Source organism: Taudactylus pleione, unplaced genomic scaffold (genome assembly GCF_031769625.1).
Source record: "Taudactylus pleione unplaced genomic scaffold, aTauple2 ptg000006l, whole genome shotgun sequence".
NCBI classification, from domain to species: Eukaryota; Metazoa; Chordata; class Amphibia; order Anura; family Myobatrachidae; genus Taudactylus; species Taudactylus pleione.
In genome coordinates this window covers 10,115,827-10,132,342 of record NW_028284409.1, presented here as the reverse complement: position 1 = coordinate 10,132,342, position 16,516 = coordinate 10,115,827, and the positions used below count along the sequence as shown (strand labels likewise).

General features: G+C 46.3%; 1 protein-coding gene across 2 annotated transcripts in view; it reads right to left on the bottom strand.

Annotated features, from left to right (window-relative positions):
- Window positions 1-16,516, bottom strand: part of PDE7B (phosphodiesterase 7B) — a 540,312-nt gene that overhangs the window by 331,167 nt on the left and 192,629 nt on the right. The window contains exon 1 of one of the 2 annotated variants that reach the window (XM_088452449.1): window positions 2,121-2,162. The exons of the other annotated variant lie outside the window; for it this stretch is intronic. The gene's annotated coding sequence lies outside the window, so the exon portion shown is untranslated. Of the gene's footprint in view, window positions 1-2,120; window positions 2,163-16,516 lie in introns of those variants that run through there. 2 annotated transcript variants of the gene reach the window in all.

Sequence of the window (16,516 nt, the reverse complement as noted above, 5' to 3'; positions counted from 1 at the left end):
TTCAACTTTCTACTTAAGGAAGTAATAGGGTGTTCTTCACCTTCTTTGTTCTGGGACAGGATCGCTCCTATCCCTAAATCTGATGCATCAGTTTGCACAACAAATTCCCTATTAAAGTCAGTTATCAGAACTGGTTGAGCGCACAATGCTACTTTTAACTCCTGAATAACCTTTTCTGCTTCAGGACTCCATTTAACCATAACTTTCTGTTTACCTTTGGTAAGGTCTGTCAGTGGGACTGCAATGGTGGCAAAATTGGGTATAAATCTCCTATAATACCTGTGATTCAAAAGAATTCTCTCATCTGCTTCTTATTTAGGGGTCGTGGCCAATTTTTTTATTGCCTCAGTTTATTAAGTTGAGGCTTTATCAAGCCTCTGCCAATGGTGTATCCAAGAAACTTTACTTCTTCCATCCCTAGGAAACAGTTTTTTGGGTTGCCTGTCAATCCTGCCTTATAGATGGAGTACAACACTGCTTGTACTCTGGGTAAGTGAGACTGCCAATCAGGACTATAAATGATTACATCCTCTAGATAAGCAGCAGCATACTGTCTATGGGGCCTTAGAATTTTATCCATCATCCTTTGAAAGGTAGAAGGTGCCCCATTTAACCCAAATGCCAACATCTTGTATTGGAACAACCCTTCCGGTGCAGGAAAAGCTGTCTTTTCTTTGGCACTCTAAGTTAATGCCACTTGCCAATACCCTTTGGTTAAGTCTAGAGTGATTAAATACCTGGCTGTTCCTAATCTTTCAATAAGATCATTCACCCTAGGCATTGGATAGGCATAGACTTTGACACACTGTTCAATGAACGGAAATCATTGCAGAAGCGCAAACTCTCGTCAGGCTTTGCGATTCTTCAATTACACCTAACTCCAACATTTTTTTAATTTCTTTGGACACTGATTCTCTTTGGGCTTCTGGCAACCTATAGGGCTTTAGATTAATCTTAACCACTGGGTCAGTGATTATGTCATGTTTAATGACTGCGTTTTTACCTGGTATGTCTGAATTTCTGATAAGAAATTCTTTAACGTCTTGCTGTTGAACGGCCGACAGGGTTTTAGCTACTGTCAGGTTTTATAAGATTTACATGGTATATCTGTTCTGGCTTTCTTTTCCCAGGCTGGCAAACTGCCGATGCCACCACCATGGATTTTACAGGATACAAGTTGATGTCCAAACAAACATATTGGTGTCTGTCACTATAAATTTAAAGTTTAAACTTTTTCTATTGCTGCAATTTTCAGTGTGATGTTCTCATTCTCCACCAATTGTAATAAGATCGAGGTAGGAGGTCCCTCTCCTGGGGTAGTTGGACACTTCCTTATACACAGCAGCAAGGAAACAGCACACAAGTCGGGAGTTTTCGTGCAAGCTAACTGGAGCTAGTTTTTATTGTGCAGTAATAAAAAAAATGAAAATTATAAACATAAATCCTAGCACGTCTGGGCACTAAGGGCTCGATTCAGACCCGCTTGCTAGATGCGTACGCTCGTACCCAGCGTATGCAAATCCGCCCAACCCACAGCAAGACAGGCGATCGCACGGCAAGGCATTAGCACGCCCACTACGTCTTGGTGTGTGATCGCTTTGTGTATGCAGATGCCCACTAGCATGTCTTAAGACACCCACTTGCGCACGTCATCTTCAGGAAGTGTATGCAACCATTGGTACATCGGGTACCATCGGATGCGATCGCAGTGCTTGAGGCAGACCATACCCTACCGCAAGCACTGCGAGCACTTCAGTGTAAAATCCAGCAAGGTGAAGTGTACAATGACGCTGTCTCTTAATTATGAATGCCTCTGAAAAGGCGTTGAGAAGCTCAGGCACGTCTGCGTTCGCACCTCCACTCCCTCGTTTTTTAATGGCCCTGTTGCCACCCACAAATGGCTTCTCCTGTCACTCACTCTGCTGGGCTGTCTATGCGCAGTGAGCGATCGCATCCCGATCTCTTGCACTGGTTCGCGCACACACACTGCGCACTGAGATGCATATGCATGCGCAGAATGTGAAAATCTGCCAGCTGCGAGTGAACGCATCCTAGCGAGCGGGTCTGAATCAGATCCTAACTGCCCTCTCCACAAACATAAGCATATGCACATTACTTACAATAAGTATGTCACAGTGGCTCTGAACAATCCTGCCTGCTTGTTCTCCCCAGGTGTGTGACCCTGAGCCAAACCCTGACCTAGCTTATATGAGCTTCTTCCAGGTGCAATCATTAATCAGCCTGCATTCAGGCTTAAAGGCCCAAACACCATATAGGCTCATTTATATTTGGATGTAAATCACTTTTAAGACAGGCTTTAGGCTGAGCAGAACACATTCACTTTACTGCGGTGCTCATAGGTGTTGCTTTCACAATCTCCCTGGAATGCTTTTTCAAAATTATGCAAGTATGTTCCACCTTAATGTAAGATGTTACATGATTTTAGTCTCCTCCTGCTCACCTGACACTTATATCTGATTATTACGTAGTATATTATGATAGCACTTTATAAATAGAGCTATACTAAAAAGCGCTATAATAGTAAATAAAGTTTAAATATGTTTTAGGCGGGATGGGTGCGGGATGCCGGCACTCGGGATCCCCGGTAGTCAGAATCCCAACGCTGGCATCCCGACAAGGTTAGAATACTGACACTTGTCGGTCAGTATTCTAGCCCTCCCCCTCTCCCTCCCCTAACCCTCCCTCCTCGGTGCCTGACCCTAACCACCCCCCAGTGCCTAAACCTAACCTCCTCCCTTAGTGCCTAACCCTGACCCTATCCCTAGTGCCTAACCCTAACCCCTAATGCTAACCCTCCCCCCAACCCTACTACTTACCTTCAGAATTCTGGCGGTCGGAATGCCGGCATCGGGATTCTGACAAGTGTCAGGATTATGGTGCCGGCATTCTGAGCGTCGGGATATTGACCGCATCTTGTTTTAGGCAGCAGGGAGCATGGGAAAGCCATAATGCAACCACTTGTAAAGTACAAAGTAAATTGTCTTATAGCCAAGACTATGGGTCTGTTTCAGTGTTGCATGCAATGCCATCTGTGTATAGATCTCATGATTTTTAGCAAAGTGTAATTTAGAGCAATTACAGGAAATTCATAGTTGCGTCTCCACTTGCACCTGGGTAACAATGTGACGAGCCGTTAATAAACGCCGTTATGCTTGCAATGAGTGGCGGGATGCATCACATTCAAAATCCCGTCCCTAGTGCATCAAATGCATTATGAATCTTTGACCATCTGGAAATTCCACAGAGTATCAATTAAAGAACTTAGGGGTCTATGGAGCTGATTCAGAACCGCTCGCTAGATGCAATCGCTCGCACGATGTGTATGCAACTTGCGTAGGAAATGCAACCGCTATGCAATGCATCAGCACGCTCAGTATTTCTTAGAGCGAGATCACATAGTGTATGCAGACACCCACCAGCCTGTTTTAAGATGCCCACTTGTGCACGTCATGTCCAGGAAGTGTATGCAACCATCGGTACATCGGATGCTATCACAGCACTTGAGGTTGACCATACCCTGCTGCAAGCACTGCGAGCACTTCAGTGTAAAAACAAGCCAGGTGATGTGTACTATGATGCTGTCTTATAATTATGCACATCTCTAAAACGCCGTTGTGATACCCTGGCACGCCTGCGTTTGCACCTCCACTCCCCCGTTTTTAGTGGCCAGCCCGTTACCACCTACAAACGGCTTCCCCTGTCACTCACTCTGCTGGGCTGTCTATGCGCAGAGAGCGAATGCATTGTGAACTTTCGCTAAGGTATGCGCACGCGCACTGCGATGCATATGCATGCGCACAATGAATACACACTGCATACCATCGGCAGCAGCGAGCGTTTGCATCTTAGCGAGCGGGTCTGAATGAGCTCCTATGTACTAAGCCTTGAAATGAGACAAAGTGAAAAGAGATTAAGTACCAACCAATCAGCTCCTAACTGTCACTTTACAGGCTGTGTTTGAAAAATGACAGGCGCTGATTGGTTGGCACTTTTTCTCTCTCCAAGACTTCTTACATAGACCCCTTAGTTTTGTAAGTAAAAGGTGCATCTCACCTTTTAGTAAGAGAAGGTTATTACCGTATTATTTTACCTTCTGGAAAAGGTCACACAGAGCACTAGATTTTGTCTTTCATCACTTTAGCTGGTTGTATCACATGTAGTGTGTAGTGGGGGAATGGATTTTAATATATACTGTACTCATGTCTTAACTATATGAGTTCAGTGTAAAAGGGTTGGGTTCGGGATCCCGACGCTGATTTAATGCCGGCTGTCAGAATCCCAGCAGCATAATCCTGACAGTGGAAATCCTGACGCATGCAGGTAAGTATTCTAACCCTTCCCCTACCCCTTACCCTAAACCAACTTTCCCGCAGCCCAACCCTAACCCTCCCCACCCGCCGCGCTGGGCCACTCCCTGTTAGGTTAAAAAAAAGTTTTGCAGCGCTGCAAAGTGGCACTGCGCGCTGGGAAGGGGGGCGCAGTGAGCCCCCCCAGCCCGGCACATAGCCAGTGGGGGGCACGATCAGCTTGATCGCTCCCCCCACAGGCCTAGGAGACTGCTGTGGCTGCCTCTTAGCTGTGATGTAAGAGGAGGGGGGAATAATTAGTACCCGCTTCCCCCCCTCTCGGTGCCCCTGCTATCCGCCCCCACCCCCTGCAGCCTGACCCTAACCCTCCCCAGCCTAACCCTAACCCTCCCCCTAGGGCCTAACCCTAATACTTATCTATGGGATCAAAGCCATCAGGATTCCGGAGCCAGGAATCCGACTGCTGTTGGGATTCCGGTGCTGGGATTTTGTGTGCGCTGGGATGCCGACTACACCCCGTGTAAAAAGCACTACAGGTTGTGTCTCCCATATCCAAATATTCCGAAATACGGAATATTCCGAATTACGGAATATTTTTTGTATGACTGATAATGTGAAACCTTTGCTTTCTGATGGTTCAATGTACACAAGCTTTTTTTAAAGCACAAAATCATTAAAATACAGTATACAATAACCTTCAGGCTGTGTGTATAAGGTGTATATGTAACATAAATTAATTTCATGTATGTACACAAACTTTTTTTGATGCTCAAAATTCTTAAAAATATTGTATAAAATGACCTGCAGGCTGTGTGTATAAGGTGTATATAGAACATAAATGCATTCTGTGCTTAGTTTTGGGTCCTATACCCAAGAAATTTCATTATAGTATGCAAATATTCCAAAATACGGAATATTCTGTTATCCAAAATAACCCTGGTCCCAAGCATTTTGGATATGGGAGACTCAACCTCTACTAAAATTATGGGTGAGCGGGTTCGGATTTCTGATATCCGAACCCCCCGAGCCCCCCCGATCCGAGTCCGATCCGAGTCAGGCTCGACTTTTCCCGCCTGACTCGGATCTGAAATCGAGGCAAAACGTCATCATCCCGCCTTCCGAGTCTCGCGGGTTTTGGATCCTATATAAGGTACCCGCGTCGGCGCCATTTTCTCACTCGGCTGTGGACAGTGAAGAGGGAGGGTGGGAGTTAGGGCTGTGTAGTGTAGTGTAGTGTAGTGCTGCTGTTGTCCACTACTTCAAAGTCCATAGGGGCTGGCTGTGTTGTGCTGTGCTGCTGTTGTTAATAGGGGCTGTGTCCACTACTTCAAAGTCCATAGGGGCTGGCTGGACTGTGTTGTGCAGTCAGTTCTCCATAGGGGCTGTGTCCACTCCAAAGTCCTGTGCAGTGTCCCAGTTCTAAAGGGGTGCTGTAGTGTTGTCCAGGGGGTGCTCTGTCCATCAGGGGTGCTCCCCCAAGTGCTAAAAAAATAATATATTTTCTGTGTTTGTGAATTGTGTGCGCAGTAGCCGCACGTGCATCAACAAAGTAGTGCCAAGCGTGCGCCTGTGTCATAAGTAAAGGGCCGGCTGGCTTGACCGTTAAAGGGTGCTGTAACCCCCAAAGTACACTCCAGTCCAAACCAAAAAAAAAATTATTTTCTGTGTTTGTGAATTGTGTGCGCAGTAGCCGCACGTGCATCAACAAAGTAGTGCCAAGCGTGCGCCTGTGTCATAAGTAAAGGGCCGGCTGGCTTGACCGTTAAGGGTGCTGTAACCCCCGAAAGTACACTCCAGTCCAAACCAAAAAAAAAAATATTTTCTGTGTTTGTGAATTGTGTGCGCAGCAGCCGCACGTGCATCAACAAAGTAGTGCCAAGCGTGCGCCTGTGTCATAAGTAAAGGGCCGGCTGGCTTGACCGTTAAGGGTGCTGTAACCCCCGAAAGTACACTCCAGTCCAAACCAAAAAAAAAAAATATTTTCTGTGTTTGTGAATTGTGTGCGCAGTAGCCGCACGTGCATCAACAAAGTAGTGCCAAGCGTGCGCCTGTGTCATTAGTAAAGGGCCGGCTGGCTTGACCGTTAAAGGGTGCTGTAACCCCCAAAGTACACTCCAGTCCAAACCAAAAAAAAAATTATTTTCTGTGTTTGTGAATTGTGTGCGCAGTAGCCGCACGTGCATCAGCAAAGTAGTGCCAAGCGTGCGCCTGTGTCATAAGTAAAGGGCCGGCTGGTTTGACCGTTAAAGGGTGCTGTAACCCCCAAAGTACACTCCAATCCAAACCAAAAAATATGTATTTTCTGTGTTTGTGAATTGTGTGCGCAGTAGCCGCACGTGCATCAACAAAGTAGTGCCAAGCGTGCGCCTGTGTCATAAGTAAAGGGCCGGCTGGCTTGACCGTTAAAGGGTGCTGTAACCCCCAAAGTACACTCCAGTCCAAACCAAAAAAATATATATTTTCTGTGTTTGTGAATTGTGTGCGCAGTAGCCGCACGTGCATCAACAAAATAGTGCCAAGCGTGCGCCTGTGTCATAAGTAAAGGGCCGGCTGGCTTGACCGTTAAAGGGTGCTGTAACCCCCGAAAGTACACTCCAGTCCAAACCAAAAAAAAAATTATTTTCTGTGTTTGTGAATTGTGTGCGCAGTAGCCGCACGTGCATCAACAAAGTAGTGCCAAGCGTGCGCCTGTGTCATAAGTAAAGGGCCAGCTGGCTTGACCGTTAAGGGTGCTGTAACCCCCGAAAGTACACTCCAGTCCAAACCAAAAAAAAAATAATTTTCTGTGTTTGTGAATTGTGTGCGCAGTAGCCGCACGTGCATCAACAAAGTAGTGCCAAGTGTGCGCCTGTGTCATAAGTAAAGGGCCGGCTGGCTTGACCGTTAAGGGTGCTGTAACCCCCGAAAGTACACTCCAGTCCAAACCAAAAAAAATAATTATTTTCTGTGTTTCTGAATTGTGTGCGCAGTAGCCGCACGTGCATCAACAAAGTAGTGCCAAGCGTGCGCCTGTGTCATAAGTAAAGGGCCGGCTGGCTTGACCGTTAAAGGGTGCTGTAACCCCCAAAGTACACTCCAGTCCAAACCAAAAAAAAAAAGATTTTCTGTGTTTGTGAATTGTGTGCGCAGTAGCCGCACGTGCATCAACAAAGTAGTGCCAAGCGTGCGCCTGTGCCATAAGTAAAGGGCCGGCTGGCTTGACTGTTAAGGGTGCTGTAACCCCCGAAAGTACACTCCAGTCCAAACCAAAAAAAAAAATATTTTCTGTGTTTGTGAATTGTGTGCGCAGTAGCCGCACGTGCATCAACAAAGTAGTGCCAAGCGTGCGCCTGTGTCATAAGTAAAGGGCCGGCTGGCTTGACCGTTAAAGGGTGCTGTAACCCCCAAAGTACACTCCAGTCCAAACCAAAAAAAAAAATATTTTCTGTGTTTAGCCGCACGTATATATCAAATCGATATAACATAAATGGAGGACCAAACTTTCTCCGATAAAAATAAAATAGAGAAAGATCAAGAACCACTTCCTCCTAGTGCTGAAGCTGCTGCCACTAGTCATGACATAGACGATAACATGCCATCAACGTTGTCTGCCAAGGCCGATGCCCAATGTCATAGTAGAGGGCACATACAATCCCAAATGGCAAAGTTCAGGAAAATGACCTTGAAAAAGACATTTAAATCAGCTGAAGAGAAACGTAAACTTGCCAATATGCCATTTACGACACGGAGTGGCAAGGAACGGCTAAGGTCAATCCCTAGTATGTTCATGACTAGTGGTTCAGCTTCACATGACAATGGAAGCCCTCCTCCCACTAAAAAAATCAAAAGAGTTAAGCTGGCAAAAGCACAGCGAAGAACTGTGCTTTCTAAGAAGATATCACAAATCCCCAAGGAGAGTCCAAGTGTGGTGGTGGTTGCGATGCCTGACCTTCCCAGCACTGGACGGGAAGAGGTGGCTCTTTCCACCATTTGCACGCCCCCTGCAAGTGCTGAAAGGAGCACCCACAGTCCACTTGCTGATATGCAAATTGAAGATGTCACTGTTGAAGTACAACAGGATGAGGATACTGGTGTAGCTGGCGCTGAGGAGGAAGTTGGCGAGGAGGATTCTGATGGTGATGTGGTTTGTTTAAATCAGGCTCCGGGGGAGACAGCTGTTGTCCGTGGGATGAAAAAGCCCATCACGGTCATGCCTGGGCAGAAGACCAAACATTCCACCTCTTTGGTCTGGCAATATTTCTATCCAAATCCGGACAACAACTGTCTTGCCATATGTACCATATGTAAAGGTGAAATAAGTAGGGGTAGGGACGTCAACCACCTAGGAACATCCTCCCTTATACGGCACCTGCAGCGCGTTCATAAGAAGTTACTGTCAAGTTCAGAAACTTTGGCTAAGACCGTAAGCAGTCCAGGGACACCTAAATCCCATTGTCCTGTTGTATCCAAGCGCCTGCAAACCACACCGTCAACTCCCTCCTCGTCAATTTCCTCCTTAGTCAGGATCGGAAGTAGTCCTGCAGGCCATGTCACTGGCATGACTGACTCTCCTATCCGGGATTCCTCCGGAGGATCCTGCATTGCTACGCCTACTGCTGCCGCTGCTGCTGTTGCTGCTGCTTGGAGTCGTTCATCATCCCAGAGAGGAAGTAGGAACACCACTACTTTTACTAAACAATTGACCCTCCAACAGTCCTTAGCGAGGAGGATGAAGTACGACAGCAGTCATCCTGAAGCAAAACGTATAACTGAGGCCTTGACTGCTATGTTGGTGTTAGACGTGCGTCCGGTATCCGCCATTAGTGCAGTGGGATTTAGACAATTGATGGAGGTAGTGTGTCCCCGGTTCCAAATCCCGTCTAGATTCCACTTCACTAGGCAGGCGATACCGAGACTGTACAGATACGTCAGAAAAAGTGTCCTCAGTGTCCTGAAAAATGCCGTTGTACACAATGTCCACTTAACCACGGACATGTGGACAAGTGGAACAGGGCAGACTAAGGACTTTATGACTGTGACAGCCCACTGGGTAGATGTATCACCTTACGCAGCAACAGCAGCAGCGTCACCAGTAGCAGCATCTCAGAAACGCCAGCTCGTTCCAAGGCAGGCTACGCTGTGTATCACCGGTTTCAGTAAGAGGCACACCGCCGACAACCTCTTAGAGAAACTGAGGGAAATCATCGCCCAGTGGCTTACCCCACTTAGACTCTCCTGGGGATTTGTGATATCTGACAACGCCACCAATATTGTGCGGGCATTACATCTGGGCAAATTCCAGCACGTCCCATGTTTTGCTCACACAATAAACTTGGTGGTGCAGAATTTTCTGAAAAGCGACAGGGGCGTGCAGGAGACGCTTTGGGTGGCCTGAAAAATTTCTGGCCACTTTCGCCATTCAGCGACTGCGTGCCGAAGACTGGAGCGCCAGCAAACACTCTTGAACCTGCCCCGCCATCACCTGAAGCAAGAGGTTGTGACGCGGTGGAACTCAACCCTCTATATGCTTCAGAGGATGGAGGAGCAGCAAAAGGTCATACAAGCCTATACATCCACCTATGACATAGGCAAAGGAGGGGGTATGCACCTGACTCAAGCGCAGTGGAGAATGATTTCCGTGTTGTGCAAGGTTCTCCAGCCCTTCGAACTTGCCACACGTGAAGTCAGTTCAGACACTGCCAGCTTGAGTCAGGTCATTCCCCTCATCAGGCTTTTGCAGAAGCAGCTGGAGAAAGTGAAGGAGGAGCTAAGACGGAGCGATTCCGCTCGGCATGTGGGACTTGTGGATGAAGCCCTTCATTCGCTTTGCCAGGATTCCAGGGTGGTCAATCTGTTGAAATCAGACCACTACATTTTGGCCGTGCTCGATCCTAGGTTTAAAGCCTATGTGGTGTCTCTCTTTCCGGCCGACACAAGCCTGCAGAGGTGCAAAGACCTGCTGGTGAACACACTGTCAGCTGAAGCGGAACGTGACACGTCAACGGCTCCTTCTTCATTTTCTCCCGCAACTGGGGCTGCCAGGAAAAAACTTAGGTATCCTAAGCAACCCGCTGGCGGTGATGCAGGGCAGGCAGGACCAAGTTTGGACATCTGGTCCGGACTGAAGGACCTGGCAACAATTTCTGACATGTCTACTGTCACTGCATATGATACTGTCACCATTGACAGAATGGTGGAGGATTACATCGGTGACAGCATCCAAGTAGGCATGTCAGACAGTCCATACCTGTACTGGCAGGAAAAAGAGGCAATTTGGAGGCCCCTGTACAAACTGGCTCTATTTTACCTGAGTTGCCCCCCCTCCAGTGTGTACTCCGAAAGAGTGTTTAGTGCAGCCGGGAACCTTGTCAGCAAAAGGCGTAGGAGGTTGCTTCCACAGAATGTGGAGAAGATGATGTTCATCAAAATGAATTATCAGCTCTTCCAGGGAGACCAGCCTCCAGAAGGTACAGAGGGACCTGTGGTGGTGGATTCAAGTGGGGACGAGTTAATACTTTGTGAGGATGAGGATGTACACACTGAAGAGGGTGAGGAATCGGTGGATGAGGAGGATGAGGATGACATCTTGCCTCCGTAGAGCCAGTTTGTGCAGGGACACATTAATTGCCAGCTTGTTTTGTGGGGGCCCAAACGAACCAATCATTTCAGCCACAGTTGTGTGGCAGACCCTGGCGCTGAAATGATTAATTTGTTAAAGTGTGCATGTCCTGTTTATACAACATAAGGGTGGGTGAGAGGGCCCAAGGACAATTCCATCTTGCACCTCTTTTTTTTCTTTGCATTATGTACAGTTTGGGGCCTAGTTTTTCTAACTGCCATCCTGTCTGCCACTGCAGTGTCACTCCTAGATGGGTCACGTGTTTGTGCCGCCCACTCGTGTCGCTTAGCATAGTCATCCAGCTACCTCGGTGCAACCTTTTGGACATAAAAACACTATTGTGAGGTGTGAGGTGTTCAGAATAGACTGGAAATGAGTGGAAATTAAGGTTATTGAGGTTAATAATAGCATAGGAGCAGAAAAACCTACAAATTCTGTGATTTTAGCTGTTTTTATGCTTTTTTTAAAAAAAATAAAGATCCAAAACACAAAACCCAGAACCCAAAACACGGAAGGGTGGTTTTGGCAAAACCAATCCAGATCCAAAACACGAAGAAAGATCCAGATCCAAAACCAAAACACAAAACACGAAAAGTGGCCGGTGCACACCCCTAACTAAAATTAAACACTATTGCACTAATCTTAATCAGTGTACACTATATTATTGTTTATCTTTCTGGCTGAAATCATGAACCCAGATTAATGGTTGTCATCTGTATTATTTCACATTTGTGGTTTACATTAGCTGTCACATGTTTTGTTTTCTGTTTTTTTTCTTAGCAACTGGAGCTTGTCTGTAATATTTTGCTTAATAATGTCTTATAGCCAATACCAAGTATAGGTGCAGATCCATGTTAATGTATAATGATTTACATGGAAAATTGGGAATTCCAGCGTTCAACATCTAGATGCTGATCAAAGTATTTTGCTGATTGTAATATACTGTATGTACAGTATATTGTAAATTGTGTGTGTGTAGTGTGCAGACAAAGGGAAGAAACTCAACAGATTAAGGGCCGTATTCAATTTGAGCTGAGCCACGATACTTTTTCACCTCCCGGACTTTTCGCCTACATCGCGTGTTTTGCAGGCGGAAAAGTATCGCGTGCGTACCCGCTTATCCCCGTACTCAATTTGAAAGTAGTCGAAAACGGGACCCGGCGAAACTTAAACAAACGGAAAGTACTGTCAGATTTTGGGAAATCAGCCTGACACCCCCCAAAAGATGCTCTGACATGGGGTTTCCCTATGATACCCCCCGATTTGGCTTGCTGAAGGTATTGGGTGTTTTTAAACGGGCTCAATAGCTGCTAAATAGTGTTTTTGTATAAGTGGTGAAGAATAGTTTTCAGGAGGTTTTTTTGCAGAAAATTTGGGGTACTTGAAAAAGGGGGCAAGCATATCTTAAAGTTGCTAAAGTTAAGTTTAAAAAAACGTGAAAAATCCACCTGCCGTAAGTTCTTGCAATTAAAAAAACACCTGGGGCATACTTGGGGACCCCCCCAGAGTCAAGTTCGCTAGTTTTTAACTTTGTCCCCAACAAATCTTTTTTTCGCCCCCAAATTCAAAGTGATTTTTTTGGGGTTTCCTTAAGTGGTTTTTTTTATTTTTGACACAGTTTACCTTTGGGGGACTGTCTGAAGGCTGCACGGGGGTTCCCGCAACGTTGCACCCAAAACCCCAATTCTGCACTTTTATCCACCTGCTATTCAAAGGCAAAACTTTTCCACCTATTACATTGCAATGACTTTCCGCCTAGGCGATAAGTCTTCCAAATTGAATAAGGAGTGAAATCAAAACAGGCGAAAATGACGTCATCGGCGAAAAGTTTCCGCCAAAAGCACACGAAAATGGCTTTTCACTTCAAATTGAATATGGGCCTAAGGCAATACAAATTACAAATTGGAACTGCTGTACTGAGCAGACATTTCAACTGAAAAAAATATAACACTATAATGTAGACAGAAACAGAAATATCAGGAAAAATAACTGCCTCCACTAATGGAGGGGACACACGGTCAGATTTTCTGGAAGATATGAACGATAACGATTGTAAAAATCGTTACATCGTTCATATCGTTGACATGTTTGACATACATTGACGAATGCGTGCCCGTGTGGCAAATAACGATATCTGAAATTGACTGTGTTTACAGTGTTTACAGTCATTTAAATACTGTCAGAAATAGTTAATCGTTCATGAAATCTTTGGTAAAATCGTTTAAATCATTCACCGTTGATCTAGCAAGTCTCACTGTGTGTATGCACCATAAGAGTTTTGCCTAAGAACACAGCCAATAATAAAAAATGGTACCAAAACATCCTCCATGAGCAACTTCTCCAAACCATCCAAGAACAGTTTGGTGAAGAACAATGCCTTTTCCAGCATGATGGAGCACCTTGCCATAAGGCAAAAGTGATAACTAAGTGGCTCGGGGAACAACACATCGGAATTTTGGGTGCATGGCCAGGAAACTCCCCAGACTTTAATCCCATTGAGAACTTGTGGTCAATCCTCAAGGACAAACAAAACCCACAAATTCTGACAAACTCCAAGCATTGATTAGGCAAGAATGGACAGTCATCAGTCAGTATGTGGCCCAGAAGTTGAGTGACAGCATGCCAGGGCAAATTGCAGAGGTCTTGAGAGAGAAGGGTCAACACTGCAAATATTGACTCTTTGCATAAACTTAATGTAATTGTCAATAAAAGTCTTTGCCACTTATGAAATGCTTGTAATTTTACTTCAGTATACTATAGTAACGTCTGACAAAAAGGTCTAAAAACACTGAAGCAGCAAACTTTGTGAAAACCAATACTTGTGTCATTCTCAAAACTTTTGGCCATGGCTGTATGTATGACTGCCACACATGCCTCTTTGTCCAGCTGTCTCATCCCTGTGCCTCCTGACTGCTACCTCATCTACCAGTCTAATCATTACCTCCCCTGCCTCTTGCTCCCTTCGACCCCCCCCACCATTTTTTTTTACATTAAAAAAAAATGATATGTGGCTTCCTATTAACAAAACATACATATTTAATTCCATGTTTTTCTTTAGCCTTTACTGAGTCAATAAAATATAAGTTTAATATTACAATTGACTACAACGTGGAAATGAAGACATAGAGGGGAATTCAATTAGAGGCGAAAAGCCATATTCGCCTGTTTTTTTTTGTGAAAAATTTGCCTAAAAAAAATTCACCAAATTCAATTCCAGGACAATTTCGCCTAAGTGGAAACAATTCTCCCAAAATGATTCTCCAATCAATAGCTGGTGAAAAGAAATGCAAAATCTTTATTTTTGGGTGCAAACGTGGGGAAACAACTCAGACCCCTTGGAACAGCCCCCCAATGGACAAATCTGCAAAAAAAACAGAAACTAAAACCTAAGAACACCCCAAAAAAGACATGCATTTTTGGGGTGAAAATTTAAAAAGTGGGGGGATAAACATAAAAGTAGCGAAATAGACTTCTTGGGGGTCCCAAGTATGGGTCAGGTGTTTTTGGGATTGCAGGTGCATGCAGCAGGTGGATTTTTCATGTTTTTTAAAAATTCACTTTAGAGACATAAAAACATGCTAGCACCCATTTTCAAGCACCCCAAATTTGACAGGAATACTTATTTTCAACAAAAAAAAAAGCTTTATGCTATTCTTCACCACTTTTACAAAGACGCTAATAGCGAGCAATTTACACAACTTAAGTACCCAAAATAGTCTTATTAGGGCTATTAGTACATATCTGTATTGATTCCCTAGGTTAATATACACTGCTCAAAAAAATACAGGGAACACTTAAACAACACAATGTAACTCCAAGTCATTCACACTTCTGTGAAATCAAACTGTCCACTCAGGAAGCAACATTGATTGAAAATCAATTTCACATGCTGTTGTGCAAATGGAATAGACAACAGGTGGAAATTATAGGCAATTAGCAAGACACCCCCAATAAAGGAGTGGTTCTGCAGGTGGAGACCACAGACCACTTCTCAGTTCCTATGCTTTTTGGCTGATGTTTTGGTCACTTTTGAATGCTGACGGTGCTTTCACTCTAGTGGTAGCATGAGACGGAGTCTACAACCCACACAAGTGGCTCAGGTAGTGCAACTCATCCAGGATGGCACATCAATGGGAGCTGTGGCAAGAAGGTTTGCTGTGTCTGTCAGCGTAGTGTCCAGAACATGGAGGCGCCACCAAGAGACAGGCCAGTACATCAGGAGATGTGGAGGAGGCCGTAGGAGGGCAACAACCCAGGAGAAGGACCGCTACCTCCGCCTTTGTGCACGGAGGAACAGGAGGAGCACTGCCAGAGCCCTGCAAAATGACCTCCAGCAGGCCACAAATGTGCATGTGTCTGCTCAAACAGTCAGAAACAGACTCCATGCAGGGGCGCCGAGAGGGGGGGGGGGAGCAGGTACAGATTACCCGGGCCCGGGCTTCCTGAGGGGCCCGGCGCCGCCCCCCCCTCCCTCACAGCAGCCCAGCACACAGCGTGTGCTGAGCTGCAGTTGGAGACTGCTCGTGGCTGCTGAGCAGGAGCCACAGCAGTCTCCTATGCCTGTGCGGGGAAGCGATCACACTGATCGCGCCCCCCCTGGCTTTGCGCCGGGCTGAGGGGGCTCAGAGCGCCCCCCTCCCCGGTGCGCAGCGCCGCAAATCTTTTTTTTTTTTGGAAAGGGGGCGTGGCCACGCCTCCCGAGATTAGGCCATGCCCCCTATTACCGGGGCCCGCCTTGGCTCTTGGCGGCCCTGACTCCATGAGGGTGGTATGAGGGCCCGACGTCCACAGGTGGGGGTTGTGCTTACAGCCCAAAACCGTGCAGGACGTTAGGCATTTGCCAGAGAACACCAAGATTGGGGCGCCCTGTGCTCTTCACAGATGAAAGCAGGTTCACACTGAGCACATGTGACAGACGTGACAGAGTCTGGAGACGTCAAGGAGAACGTTCTGCTGCCTGCAACATCCTCCAGCATGTCCGGTTTGGCAGTGGGTCAGTAATGGTGTGGGGTGGCATATCTTTGGGGGGCCGCGCAGCCCTCCATGTGCTCGCTAGAGGTAGCCTGACTGCCATTAGGTACCGAGATGAGATCCTCAGACCCCTTGTGAGACCATATGCTAGTGCGGTTGGTCCTGGGTTCCTCCTAATGCAAGACAATGCTAGACCTCATGTGGCTCGAGTGTGTGAGCAGTTCCTGCAAGACGAAGGCATTGATGCTATGGACTGGCCCGCCCGTTCCCCAGACCTGAATCCAATTGAGCACATCTGGGACGTCATGTCTCGCTCCATCCACCAACGCCACGTTGCACTACAGACTGTCCAGGAGTTGGCAGATGCTTTAGTCCAGCTCTGGGAGGAGATCCCTCAGGAGTCTATCCGCCACCTCATCAGGAGCAAACCCAGGCGTTGTAGGGAGGTCATACAGGCACGTGGAGGCCACACACACTACTGAGCCTCAGTTTGACTTGTTTTAAGGACATTACAAAGTTGGAGCAGCCTGTAGTATGTTTTTCCACTTAAATTTTGAGTGTGGCTCCAAAACCAGACCTCCATGGGTTAATAAATTTGATTTCCAATCATAATTTTTGT